A 15118-nucleotide genomic window follows, 5' to 3' on the forward strand; every position below is an offset into this window, starting at 1 on the left:
TTTTTAACAATAATTTCACTTCCCATTTTTGGATATTATTAGAATCAATCCATTTCTAACTATACTAAACTCACTGAGTATTTTCTGTTAAATTCTGGAAAAGTTAAGGTCTAATATCGTAAGTTAATTACAGCTTTTTTAATTTTAATAATACCTATTTTCGATTTACTGAAAATGTTCTAACAAAATTCTCGGCAAGATGACATGTTGTTTTTCTAAGGGACAGTAAAATAAGATTTATATTTCTACTTATATTCAAAGAAACTAAAGTAGGTTTAGATTGTTATATTTGTCTCCCATCTCCTTAACTCATTCGATTGCTCTACAATAAGGTAAGACATATTGATCTTTAAAATATATGACTAATAACTAATGAGTAGCTTTTAAAGTAAGTATGAAAGAAGATAAAAAAAAACTTTTCTAATGTCTGATAACATTTTTAATGAAAATTTGAACGAAAAATTCTTTTTAATCTCGTTAAAACAATTAATAATAACAGGAACTAAATTCTTGAATTGGGAAAAGAATAAATATTAAATGTAAAATATCGTAATATGAATTTTATGATGGTATTTCATACTTGGATTTTTTTTTTATTAAAATAAATTTGTTATCTATTAATTATTTGTTATCTATTATTTGTGTTAGGTTACCTTTCGTAGGGTTTACCTTTTTCAGGTACATACATGTCCCACAACCATTAAATATTGTATCATTATTAATTATTGTAAATATTACAATTAAATATTGTAAATACACTCTATAACAAAAAAATCGAAGCACCAAGAAGCAATCATACGACTGCTTTGAAATTTCGTATGCATGAATGTTTTGAACAGATATGGCTGGAATGATGCCGACTGGGGACGTATAGTCTTTAGCGACGAATCCCGCTTCCAACTGTGTCCTGACGATCATCGAAGACGTGTTTGGAGACGCACAGGGCAGAGGGGGGATCCTGCCTTCACTATTGCACGCCACACCGGCCCTCAACAAGGCATTATGGTCTGGGGTGCCATTTCCTTTGACAGCCGGACCCCTTTGGTCGTCATTAGAGGTACACTTACTGCACAGCGGTACGTCGACGACATCCTAAGACCTGTTTTGCTACCGTTCCTTTTGCAGCGCCCTGGGCTGGTTTTTCAGCAGGACAATGCCAGACCACATACGGCACGTGTTGCTATGAACTGTCTGCAAGCTTGTCAAACTCTTCCTTGGCCTGCCAGATCACCAGATCTCTCTCCCATCGAGCATGTCTGGGATATGATGGGAAGGCGATTGCATCTGGCACGGAATGTTGATGACCTCGTTCGACAATTGGATCGAATTTGGCAGGAAATACCGCAAGAGACCATCCGGGAGCTTTATCGGTCTATGCCACGCCGTGTGGCAGCTTGTATCCAGGCTAGAGGCGGGTCAACACCTTATTGAACTTGTTACTATAACTCTGCAATAAATTATTCAATTGTTCTGAAATTTTAATCATTTACTATTCTGTACATTGTCTTCCTATCTATCAATTTTCGTTTCAATCGGACAATTCCTTCTTGGTGCGCCGACTTTTTTGTTATAGAGTGTATTATAAATATTAAAAATTTTTTACTTTCATTATATTTGCTTTCTCCATTATTTTAACACTGAACTTAGATTAACTCTATTTGATTATTTTTTCATTGCTTGCGTAACATTTACGTTTAGAGCAGTAAAGCCTCTTTGAGCCGTGATAGCTCAGGGGATAGAACGTTCGCCTTCCAATGAGGTGAACCGGGTTCGATCCCGACGATGGCTGGTCGATACGAATTCCATCTTGCACAGACCACACTGACGTGAAATATCCTCAAGGGAAGACGGATTATGGGTTAGAGTCCCCTTACCGTCAGGCTAACGGTGGGAGGTTCTCGTGATCTTCCTCTCTATGTAGCGCAAATCCGGGTTAGTTCCATCAAAAAGACCTGCGCGAAGGCAAATTTCTCCCAATATTCGATTCAGGAGTTTCCTTATCTTCTGGATTGGGTTCAAAATTACAAGGCTACGGAGTTGAACATTTGTAGTCGTGAACCCAAAAATTGAGTCGGCTGTTCAACGACGGTTATAAAATATAAAAAAGTAAAGCCTCTTTCATCTCTATATTAATATAATGTACTTTTAGTCAAATCATGATTTTTGAAATATAGATTTAGGAGTACGAAAATTTAATGAGAATTTTAAAGAAGAGAAAATATAATATATTGTAGGTCTCAGATTTACATAGTTACTCTCTCTCTCTCTCTCTCTCTTAAATATGGATTTAATTTATCCAAAATGCATAATGTCCGGAAAAGATACTATTGGTAAATAATGGTTTTGAAATATTATATTTTTCCCAAAAAAACTTTTTTGCCATTTCCTTTAGAGTGATTACCTTATAAAGAAATTTAAAAAAAATTGTGACTGATTAAATATTTTCATACATTTATTACGCATGTTTCTTCAAATTAAAACTTTTAAACAATTGCCGATGTTTAATCTCAAATTTAAAAGTTTAAAATGTAAAACTGGATCTATATAACAAAAACGCCTTACTTTTAAACTTAACTAAAAAATTTCTTTGCAACCCAATTTCAATGAAAACATTAATGATTTTAAAATAACTTATTTCATTTTAGGTATTAATTAAGTTCATTTTTAATTATTTTAAATAACTTAAATATTTCATTTTTATATTATATATATTACATAAAAGTATTTGAATCAGAGCAGATTTTCAGCTGTCAACATGCAACTTCACTTAATTACTGTATATATTTTTTTACTTTATTGATTGAAAACAAATTTGTTTCATTTTCTTAATCAGTTCTATCTTTTGAGTTATTACGTTAGTAATATTTAATATATTTTTATTTTTGATAAGAGTTATTTTGTAATAAATATAACAATGGGACGATTACAAAACCCGTAGAAAGAGAGAACTAATTTATGAAATATATATTGCAATTTAAATCTTTAATTGTATATTGTATCAATTATATGTATTAATATTTTGACAATTTCAAATCGGATGCAGGTTTACATTCATCCTGTATAATAGAGTTAAATATTAGCTTACATCCAAATGAGTAATATTCCTTGAGGATGTTTTTTGAACTGATTAAAGAACACCATTTAAAAATGAAAGAAAAAAATCATTTTCACAGAAAAGTGTCAAATGCAAGAAAGAAATTATTAATGAAAATTGAATAAAATATTAATAAAAGGAAAATACAATAATACACGATTAGAAATATTCCACGAAATTAAAATATAAGTTGTGCAGTATCCTCACTACCGAGTCAAACTCCCAAACAACAACTGCCCCCTGACGCAGTTGTGAGATGAGACTATGCTACTTCAACTTCTACTTCCGAACTTTGAACTGTAGTTTTGCTAAAATATAAACATTCACGCACAAGTTCGTTCACGAGATGTTGTTCATCTGATTTTTTTCTCACTCGCGATCGTCAGCGAGATANTATTGCAATTTAAATCTTTAATTGTATATTGTATCAATTAGTATATGTATTATTATTTTGGCAATTTAAAATCTAATGCAGATTTAGCCTTTACATATATCCTATATAATAGAATTAAATATTAGCTTACATCCAAATGAAAAAAATCCTTCGAGGATGTTTTTTGAACTGATTAAAAAACTCCATTTTGAAATAAAATAAACAAATCATTTTCACAGCAAAGTGTCAAACGCAGGAAAGTAATTATTAATAAAAATCGTAGAACATATTAAAAAAAGGAAAATACAATAATATACGATTAGAATTAGTTCACGAAATTAAAATATAAGTTGACTTAAAAATGTACTAAAAGTTTGGAAGACAGCCACAGAGTTAAAACAAAATTTAAGAGCACCACGTTAAAATTTTCCCGACTGAAATGTCAAGAAAATGTTTGATTTGAGAGTCACCCCCTTTTTAAACTTACCTATCAGTTAGGACTACTCTTAGAACACCTTCTGTCTACTGGTTACATCGTATTTCTATCCTAAAAAGGGGCCTCCAAAATTTCCCTATGAAGCATTTATAAACAGATTCAAACAGACAAGTTTTCTACATCCTATATAGTTTGTCTAAGGTAAGAACTCCCCTCGCGACATAGTCTGGGGCCGCCTGCTGCTATGGAAACAAGAATATCGCATTTTAGGGAGGGTAGCTTCGTTCTAGGACTAACACAATAGACCAAAGAAAGATATTCCCTTTCTCTCGTCGAAACATCTCCAAAACAGTGACCCCGCACCGCTACTTGAAATAGTCATACCTCGTTACCATAGTCACCGCCACAGGTCCAAACGAATGTCGACAATATCTTCTCTTCACACCGGAAAAAAAGATTACCTTTCTCTCGCCGACTCGAGCCAAAGCCTGTCCTATACAGTGACACTTCACCCCTATTTGAAATAGTTATACCTTGTTATCATAGTTACTGCCACAGGTCCATACGAATGGCTAGGGGAGTTCTTACTTTAGACAAACTGTAGATATGCCGTGTTCGCCCTTAAAAATGATCCCCCATAAGTGTAGATAAAGCAGGGTAATTTGAAGCAGGGTAACACTTCCCTATTGTAAAGAGGAATCGACTAACTTAGTAAGTAAACGACACGAAGATACACGGGTATCGTCCAGACCAGAGTATTACTTCCTTGTGAGGGTGGAACAAATATTTTACAAAAGAGCATCATATCGATGTCGTTAAAGGATATTTTAAGTGTTGTTTTTGACATAATAAAATCAATAATGTAAGCAACATTTTTTAAAAAAATAAATAGTTTGAGAAAATATTGCCATTTACAATGGGGGTGTTAAAATCCCCTAAACCTCTCCCTTACCTACGTCCCTGAACAGCATTAACCAACGCAATATCAATCTTATTGAGGTTTCCCAACTCCTACTGGCTGCAAGTTTATAATTCCCTTTAAAAATTTATACTGTTTGATTTCTTGCGATATTATATTTATAAAATTTTTATTTGTTTGTTATTGTTTCAATGCACCATAATTTATTTGAAAATAACCGTATTATGTTATATAGTACCTTTTTACTTTAAAGTCCCGCAGTGGACTGATCGTTAAGACACGGTTCCCAGCAGATCACCGAAGTCAGGCATCACTGGCTACGGTCAGTGTGCGGGTGGGTGACCACTTGGATCAGTCTGCGTAGGGACCGAGGGTGTGCGGTATTGGTCCTCGTTAAACTGTGCTACCGTAAAGTGCTCGACTTCGCGCGCAGGTCGTCGGGCTACCGAAGCGGGGGTGCCATCCCCTCCGCAGAGGATCAAAATTGTGATGGCATGTCTCCGGATCATCCTCCGGGATGTTTCCCAGACCGTCGCCAATAGCCCATTGTGCAGCTCTAGTGCGACGTAAATTAACAACAACAACAACAACAACATTTTACTTTAAAATTCCGATGAAACTGCCGATTTGCATTTATTACATACTAAATGAATGTGCAACGCTTTTCAATGTATATTACTAAAATCTGGAAAGTACATAGTACAAAGCAAATATCATTTAACACATAGTTAATCTTTTTTATTTTCAGTTAATTAACTTGAGTGCTATGATCATGATTACTTGAATATGCTTTTTCTTTAGTTGTACAGCGCAAGAGGTAGGTAGGTACTTTATTTATGTCACGTCGCACTAAAGTTGTACAAGGGACTATTGGCGACGATCTGGGAAGCATCCCTTGGAATAATCTGAAGACATACCCATGCAATTTGGATCCCCTGCAGCGCGAATCCAATACATGAGATTCCTTAAGTTAAGCATAAATATAGAAATAGATCTGAAGAGGAAGGAAATTTCTCCTGATCGCTGTACCTGTGGTACTGCTCAGCGACCGACCACAGGGCTTTCGATTCCACAGATTTTGCAAGTGGATTACAGGATCGATCCCCAGCTTCCTCAGAAACGAAATCCAACTCTCTAACCACATGACTACCGCGGCACCTATGGCAGTCCAGTGGTTCGAGAGTTGGGTCAAGTTAGCATGGTAGGTAGGTACTTTATTTACATCACACTGTAGCAGCACAATGGACTAATGGCGACTGTCTGGGAAACATCCCTGAAGATGATCCAAAGACATGCCATATTTTAATCAACATGGCATCGCAATGATCCTCGGCAGAAGGGATGGATCCTTTCCTTGGTAGCCCGACGATATGCGCACGAATTCAAACACTTCACTGTAGAACAGTTCAACGAGGACTGATACCGCGCACCCTCGGTCCCTACGCAGGTTAATTAAAGTGATCATCCACCTTCTTACTGACAGCAACCAGTGATGACTGATTTCAGTATTCTACTGGAAACCATGTCATTACGATCAGTCCACTGAGGGACTGTAATAGTGATTCGAGTGGCGCATTTCGATAGCCAATTGTGCAGCTTACTACTTACAGCTACTGCGTCTCCAAAAAGATTTGAAAGTTCAAAGCTTATTTTAAATCCAACAGACATGGGCAGCATGAAGCATACATAGCAAAACAAAAACTTCATTTTGATTTTGCTATCTTGCCCATGGAGTCTAGATGGATGATTTTGCCATGCCAAGGAAAAATAACATAACAGCTACGTTTTTTTGTTGGATATTGATTTACTTCAGATGAAAAGTTTGAAAAATTTATTTATTAATTCGAGAAAATAAAAAACAGGACAGTCCTCTGGAAAAGAGAGCATAAACTTTGGGAAATTCCTCGAAAGAATATTAAATGGACAGGGAATCGAAATATTACATGTATTGCAGGTATTCATTTAAAAGGCTGAATTATTTAAAAAGGCAGAATTGCTAGAAAACGATTTAATGATGGTAATCATCCGTCTAAGTTAAATTTGTATTAACTGATTAATTTATGAACATATATTTGTATTCTGATATCTAGTGTGTTAACTGATTCGCGACACTACATCATTCATGTTTTCACCATGTGAAAAAAAAGTGTAATTACCGTATAAAAATGATATATGAAATGAATTAATCAACCTTGCTCTTTGTGTACTGTTCTGCCATATCTGTTGTATAACATTGTATTTACAAGCTTATATATTTCAGTTTATTAATTTTTTTCTATGTAGTTTGTTTTCGCCAAAATTATCCAACTTTTATTCATGTGCTGCTGTTTTCAGGTTGACATTTTTTGGACATAAAATCAATGAATGTGGATCATGAACATGTTGTCTCAGACACTTTATTTCGTTCTCTGTCTATAGCTATGTACTAAGTATCAAACCCAAAAGGTATGAATCCACAGGTATATAATTTAGTTTCTTTTCATAGAATTAAAACTTATTACTTCTCAAACTATTATTTTGCTTTGACTTACTGTTTAGTGTTCCTACAAGTCTTGTAAAGTAGTCAGAAGCAGTTCTTATTTGGAATTTTGTATTTGGATATGACCTAACCCTCCTCCCTGAGTTTTGTGGCATAACTATCACTCTAAATATTAAATACCAATTCTCTAATATCAAGGTGCCTAGCGTTTTTAGGTGCTTAAAAGTGCTTATTTTCGCTTTTTGTGTTTTAAAAGGCCTTAAAGGTGCTTTTTTCATTGGGTGTTTTTAAAAAGTGCATAATTTTCCCATTTAAAAAATGAGATTTTTCCTTTACCATGTTGATTTTTGCTACAAATTACACAAAAAGACACTGTTTACATTGATCTATGCAACGTTTTCCCAATTAATTAAATCCCAATCTATTTCGGGTTATTGTCAGTCCGTAGCGATGAAAACGCCATGCGTTTTACATGATTCAAAATTTCATGATTTTTGACAATTGTTAAAAACAATGCCATAAGGTTTTTTCTCTCTATTTATTATTATTATTATTAATTTTTTTTGACTTGACGGTTAAAACAAGATAAAACCGTCAGTTGTCAAAAACTTTCCAACCCTGCCTAAATATATATTTTTTTAAAGTGCTAAAAAATATTTTTTGAGTGCTAGAAAAGGGCTTATACATGGTAACATGATTCTATCCAGAGGTACCTTTTGATAGATAAAATCACCTCTCAAGTGACCTGGATGTGATATGTGATCATCGATTCATGGTCCACATTAAACAGTTGACTTGCTTAAAATATATGCTCAAAAAATAATAAATAAATAAATCCGGTGAATACTAGTATACAACACATATTAACTTGATTCTATCCGAAGGTACCTTTTGATAGATGAAGGTTGACAAAGTCGTTAATAAAATCCCCTCAGCTTCATGTAATTCTGTTTGATTTTATATGAGTTTTATTAAAAAAAATAGTTAGGTGCGGAGATACAATTCAAATTCTTAATAAAGGAATCAACTCAAAGGGTAATCAATATCTAGTAGCCACTTTCACCACACTTATGAAAATATCTCCAATTATAACTATGACTGTTTATTTTCTGACACATTTGTTACCATGGAACGATTTACCTTTCATCGGGTTCAGCAAAAATTGATAGAAATGAACTAGTTCTCTAGAAATCAGCCTATAATTTGCCCAGGGGTTTGTCCCGACATTTTGTGAAAGGTCCTGTTTTTGTAAAATTGTGAAAAAACTGCTCAGTATATAAAATAAGCATTAAGTCACTTTAAAAATTTCGATACGAGATGCTGATGGAATTTTTTTTCATTGAATATTTTTTTCTTTTCATAATTTGTTTAATAAATTGTGAATCAAAATTTTTTTTTTACTATTTCTGATTTCATTTGCGTTTTACATTAATAATTTCATAAAAGTAAAGTGTTAAAAGTAATAAATAAGTTATGGGTTATTTATTAAAAATAAATATAATTATAGCTATCAAATCCATTGCTGGTTTAAAAAAAGAACAGGAAAAGAAAGAAATGGTCTTAACTTTCGGAACCCCCGTGACTCTCCAGGGTTACGCGAAACACCTTTTGGAAAAAGAAACCTTTTTTAAAAAGTTTCTTTTTTTTTTTACTTTTTAAATCTAGTGGAATGATAATATCCAATATCATTGTGTTGTTTCTTTTTTTGTAAACTTTGTCGGCATTTTCAAAACTTGACCATGAACGGAAAATCTACCGCGGGTAGTTTAACTACCACCTACATTGTAATACTCCCACACTCACCATGGACCACCCCCCTTTCCCAGAAAGCTGGATTTGATATAAAAGGAGAACGTCAGGCAATATAAATAGGATATCCCGCAATGCAATGGCCTTTTGGCAAATGCGTTTTTGAAATGGCTTTCTTTATTTTTAGTTACCCATCTTTATACAGAACAAAACAATAAGAATCCATTATTTATTTATTTTTAAATTGGACTTTTTAAATCAAATTTTTGAAATACTGAAAAGTATTAAAAAAAAAAAATTTTGCTGTTAAGATTAAATTGGGTGTGTCATCAGGGGTCTGTCCAGACATTTTGTGAAAGGTCTTGTTTTTGTAAAATTGCGAAAAAAACTACTCATAATTTGGAAATATAAAATAAGCGTTAAGTCATATTTTTTCAACTAGGGTCCTGCTTTTGTTAATTTGTGCAAATAGGGTCCTGTTATTGCAAAAATTGCTAAAAACCTTTCCAAGAAGTTTTTAAATTGTGAATAGATACAAGGTTATGCTCAACAATTGCTGCTACTAAATTAGAGATGCAACATACAACTATTTGGTATTTAGCCTGTACTGATGAACGCAGAATATTCATTTCGGGCGAATAATGGAAACAAAATCACTCACATTTTTAATAATTTCAATGGACATATTTTAAATAACACAACTTAGTAATGTATCACTTTTAATGTGTTCCACATTAAGTAAACTTAAACAATTCTTAAATTTGTAATATTTTATTTAAAAAATTTCCAGAAATTAATTTTTATTTACATAATATTCTAATAATTAATTTTATGAATAAATATGAATTGATCAATTATTTATTTACAAAAAAAAAAACTATCATTTAATATCAATAAGAATGTTGACACTATGTTTGTAAAAGTAGAAATATTTTCTTAGATTACTACATTTAGAATTTAAACTTAAGGACACTTGGAAAACTTAGTTCGTTTAGAATCGCCTTTCTTTTTTTCCCTCAGGATTAACAAAACAATAATGAAGATAAACAAAATTGTGAAGGGTCCGATTAAAAGATAAATTATTTTGTGAAGGGTCTATTTTTATGGAAATATATTTTGTGAATGGTCCGTTAACAGACCCAAATTTCTTCTAAAACGACCCCTGTTGTCTAATGTAAGAACTCTCCTTGCCATTCATCTGGACCCGTGGCGTTGACTATGCTAACAATGTATAACTATTTCAAACAGGTGTGTTGTGTCATTCTTTAGGGCAGGTTTTGGTTCGTGTCGATGAGAGAAAGGGAATCTGTTTCTTTGGTCTCGCGTGTTAGCCCTAGAGTGAAGTGAAGCTTCCCTCCCTAAAATGTGATATTCTTGTTTCCATAGCAGAAACGGCCTCAGGCTTTGTGGCGGGGGGAGTTTTTACTGTAGACAAACTATATGGAATATACAGATTATATGTCTTGCGTTGCCTCTGTTGTATTTGAAAATCCATTCGCAGAGAAACATATTCTTTCTTTTACTGAGGTAATTCTTGCTGTAAGGCAATGAGTACTAAAAAAAAAGTTTAGAAATGGAAGTGTAAAGATTTTTTTTACGCATAATGTTTGTATGTCAAATTCTGCTGTTAAAATAAAAATCTGCCATGGGCATGTACGGTTTTTTTAAAAAAAGAAATTACATTTAGTAATAAATTAGTTATTGAAGAAAAAGTTAAAAATTAAAATTCCATATAATAAAAAATCATTTTTTAAAAAAAATATTGAGTAAAGCTTGTTATAAATATACTAAACTACCTAATCATTTTTCCACTTCTGCTTATTGTAAATTTGCCGTTCCTAATGGTCAGAATATTTCTGCATTTTATGTTTTTGTTTTCCACGCTCTTAACCTTTGCCATGACACTTCTTTAAACTCCAAACTTCTCCTCCTCGCTTGTTGCTAACCATGGTTTTACCACGGATTAAGCATTTGTTAAACTCACTTGCTCGCCTCACCTCACCGTCTTCTTTTAAAATTTGCAGGGAACTTTGTTATTATACAATTTTTTTCTCCCCTTTGCTATCAAATTATCTTCTTTTAAAGTCATTATTAGGTAGTTTAACAAAATTAAATTTGTCTCTTATAGATCCTATTGAAAATTACTGGAGTATTTACCTCTTTCTTAGCCAATGCAACCTTGGCTACATCAGACAAACCAGACGCTCTTTAAAACCTTACTAGAACGTGATACAGGATGTGTAGAGTTTTTAAGAAGTGCTTAGAGGTACTTTTTTTATTTATGTTTTTTACACGCCCTTAAAGGTGCTTTTTTTGTTCGGAGTTTGTAAAAAGTGCTTAAATTTTCTATCTTTAAAAAAAATATTTTTTCTTTGTCTTGTTGATTGTCGTTCTAAATTACAAAAAATGCATGATTTTCACAATTTTCTCTGAATTATTCAATATTTATAAGAAACTTGTTTTTTTATTTATTTATTTTTATATCATGATTATGTAAAGTTTTTGACGATGTTTTTGAACTCTAAACGATAGTAAAAAATAATTTTTATTGCTGCACAGATCCTAATTCTAATTTTTTTATTTTGGAAAATTATTAAAAATATTTTTTGAGTGTTTAAAAGGTACTTATATTTTGTTTAAAATCTGGCTATGCACCTTGTAATAGATATGTCTGTTATCAAGAATAATGTAAATCTTCTATTGCTGCACACTGTTAGAATCTTGTCATTGAGATATGTTCTATTTTGATTGTTCATCTTATTTTTGAGCGATTGAACCATGTCAGCTTTTATTTTCATCTGTATATTTTTTAAGACAGTGAAGTTTTTGAATCAAATAGTTTTAAGCATAACTTAAAGCACATTTGATAACAATTGTAACTATGTAATTGTGAAAGCCAATGAAAAATGTTTAATAAAATAGAAAAATTATTGTTCAAAAAATGTATCAAACATAAATCAGTGGTTCCTCTTATTACACATGTAATAAAACATGTATAATATTGTAACATATTATAATACAGGGTTCCTACACGGTCAGGAAAACCTGCAAAAGTCAGGATATTCTAAAATTAAGCTAAAAAGTCAGGATTTCTCTTACATATTCATAAAGTTAGGAAAATAAAAAAAAACTATTGTTCATTCAAAGACTGACAGGCAAAAATAAAGTTTCAAGGAAAAATTCTGTAATTCAAAATATGTAATTTCCTCATAATAACATTCCTCTTTCCCTGGTAGAACTTTCCTGTTAGCAATTTTCCTCCTGTTTATCCAATGATAAGGAATTTTTGATGGGGTTGCTAGGTTTATTGCTCTTTGTGTGAATAACTGGTTTACAGACAATAGTAGCAGAAAAATCAAAAAAGAAATTTTTACTGTTTTGTGATGCTGCCAAAAAAAGAAAAAAAAAACGAAGAACAAAAGAGTTTCTTAGAGTTTAATCCATAGCAAAAGAGATTAGATAATTTTTTTCGAAATATTTGCACGGAGAAAAAAAATTTGAAAATTTGTGGGAGATTNCAACAGGGTTCCTACACGGTCAGGAAAACCTGCAAAAGTCAGGATATTCTAAAATTGAGCTAAAAAGTCAGGATTTTTCTTACATATTCATAAAGTTAGGAAAATAAAAAAAAAACTGTTGTTCATTCAAAGACTGACAGGCAAAAATAAAGTTTCAAAGAAAAATTCTGTAATTCAAAATATGTAATTTCCTCATAATAACATTCCTCTTTCCCTTGTAGAACCTGTCCTGTTAGCAATTTTCCTCCTGTTTATCCAATGATAAGGAATTTTTGATAGGGTTGCTAGGTTTATTGCTCTTTGTGTGAATTAGTGGTTTACAGACAACAGTAGCTGAAGCAACAGCAGAAAAAGCAATTTTTACTGTTTTGTGATGCTGTCAAGAAAAAAGAAGAGCAAAAGAGTTTCTTAGAGTTTAATCCACAGAAAAAGAGATTAGATAAATATTTGCACAGAGAAAAAAAAATTGACAATTTGTTGGAAGTTATAAAAATTGTTCTTATCCTCTCTCATGGTAACGTAACAGTCGAAGGGGTTTTTTCAATTAATAAAAGCTTATTGGTTTGAAACCTCAATGAAGACTCTATTATTTCACAAAGGCGTGTGTATGATTATGTTTTATTTATAAATGGAATAAAAAACATAGACATTAATGAAAAAATGCTAGATGCTGTAAAAGGATCTAGAACAAGATGGAGACATGCATTAGAAGCCTAAAAAAAGAAAAACGAAGAGAATAAAAAAGCTGGAATTTCTAGAAAACGAATAAAAGAAAAGATAGATGATTTGAAATTAAGAAAATCTAAATTGACGAAACAGATCGATGTTCTAGATTCCACCACAACTTGAGTCAAACAACAAAATATGTTAAGAAATATTATATAACATAGGAGCCCCTGAGTTTCTCCGGAAGCTTACAGTATTACGGAAATAAATTTAAAAATACTGAAAAAGAAGAAGACATTTTTGATTTTATTTTTCCCACAAGTTGCATAATTTTTCTATCTGCATTTTTATTTGTATATAATTAACTTTTCTTGACTTTTTCCCCTTTATATTTCAATATTATCTTTTAAAAGAAAAGTCAGTTTGAAGTGAATTGGTGATTTTTAAAAATTTATAACTTTAACAGATGTTCTAGTATGTTTTAAGAGTAAATATTATTTGAGGATACTGATACATATCTCGCAGATTTGAATAACCCTTTATATCCTGACGAGGCTCGTGCATTTGGTTCCACTTAACATTGAATAAAATAATATTTCCATAATCCAACAGATTTTCTTGATCTTTTTATTTAAATAGTTTTCGTATCTAACTACAAAAACACACTAAAAGTTTTATCTAATCATGATAATTAAAAATATGTTTCACAAGTTTTCTGAAAATATAATTTGGGATAAAGTGCTATTATGCAATTCCACTTTAATATATAAGTGTTTATCTTATTCAATATATGATATTTATGACTAAGTAGCATATTATTACTTATTGAAACTGCAATGTTAAAAGTTTTGCTGGAGTGGGAAACGGCAGGTCAGGAATTTTATTGTAAAATGTCAGGATAAACCTGCAAAAGTCAGGATATTGTTTTCTCAAAATAGTGTAGGAACCCTGTAATAATATTATATCAACGAATTATAACATGCTATAATTCGTTGAGAGTCTAAGCAAACATTACCTATTCCTAATACAGTCGTATCTGTTTATCTTGAATCTCACGGGAAAGGCGAGAAATTTGATATAAAGAGCTTTCAAGTTATACAGGTTACTTTAAAAAATTAAATTTAATTAAGAAATTCAATTAAAAGTGCTTTAATTGTTTTTAGTAGAAAAGTATTGGCATTTTTTAAAAATTAATTATGCCACATAGTATATCTATTTTAATATTTTTTTTTTTAACATACCTTTAACATTGAAAATAATCTTTTTAAAGATTTTTGACGTTTAACCTTCTTTGCTTCGTATGCTGTTTGCCGCTAACCACAGAGTGTCTGAATACAACAAGTGGGATTAAAAATTAATCTGCCTGCCATCACCCGATGACCGCTTTTTTCGTTGAGAATGTACTTTTTTTTAAAATTATTTTAAAAAATTTGAAATTTTTATGAATATTTTAGTTTTCTTAAAATTACTTTATTTCACACTTGTTCCTTTTTTACATTTTAGAAATGAACCTTGTAATATTTAACTTATTATGAGAGATTTTTCAAAGAAAAAGCCTTACAATACTATTATTATTATTATTTTTAATTTCTTAACACTTTCTATTTTTGGAAAAGTGGCCACTGTTAAAAATGCTACAACTGGCCAATTGCAAAATTTACAATTATTCTCGATCTTTAAATAAGAGAAAGTGTTCTTCAATTATACATATTTAAAAATTATGTTGGTATGTCAAATATTTATTAAGGTATAAAATTCATTTTTTCCTATTAAGTTAATTGGATGAACTTTATGAAAAGAAAAGATTATTATGTGAATTTTTGTATTCTATATACACTGTAATAAAAAAATTAGTTTAAGTAGTTGATATTATTAGGAAAAATG

At 31.6% G+C, this 15118-nt stretch overlaps 1 long non-coding RNA gene across 1 annotated transcript; it reads left to right on the plus strand.

Annotated features, from left to right (window-relative positions):
* The first annotated feature begins 5792 nt into the window (after positions 1–5792).
* Positions 5793–12556, plus strand: LOC139426777 (uncharacterized). Its single transcript, XR_011637989.1, has 3 exons — positions 5793–6839; positions 7157–7281; positions 11179–12556. It is a non-coding gene; the product is annotated as an uncharacterized lncRNA (long non-coding RNA).
* Positions 12557–15118: the final 2562 nt, after the last annotated feature.

Source organism: Parasteatoda tepidariorum, chromosome 10 (assembly GCF_043381705.1).
Source record: "Parasteatoda tepidariorum isolate YZ-2023 chromosome 10, CAS_Ptep_4.0, whole genome shotgun sequence".
Lineage (NCBI taxonomy): Eukaryota > Metazoa > Arthropoda > Arachnida > Araneae > Theridiidae > Parasteatoda > Parasteatoda tepidariorum.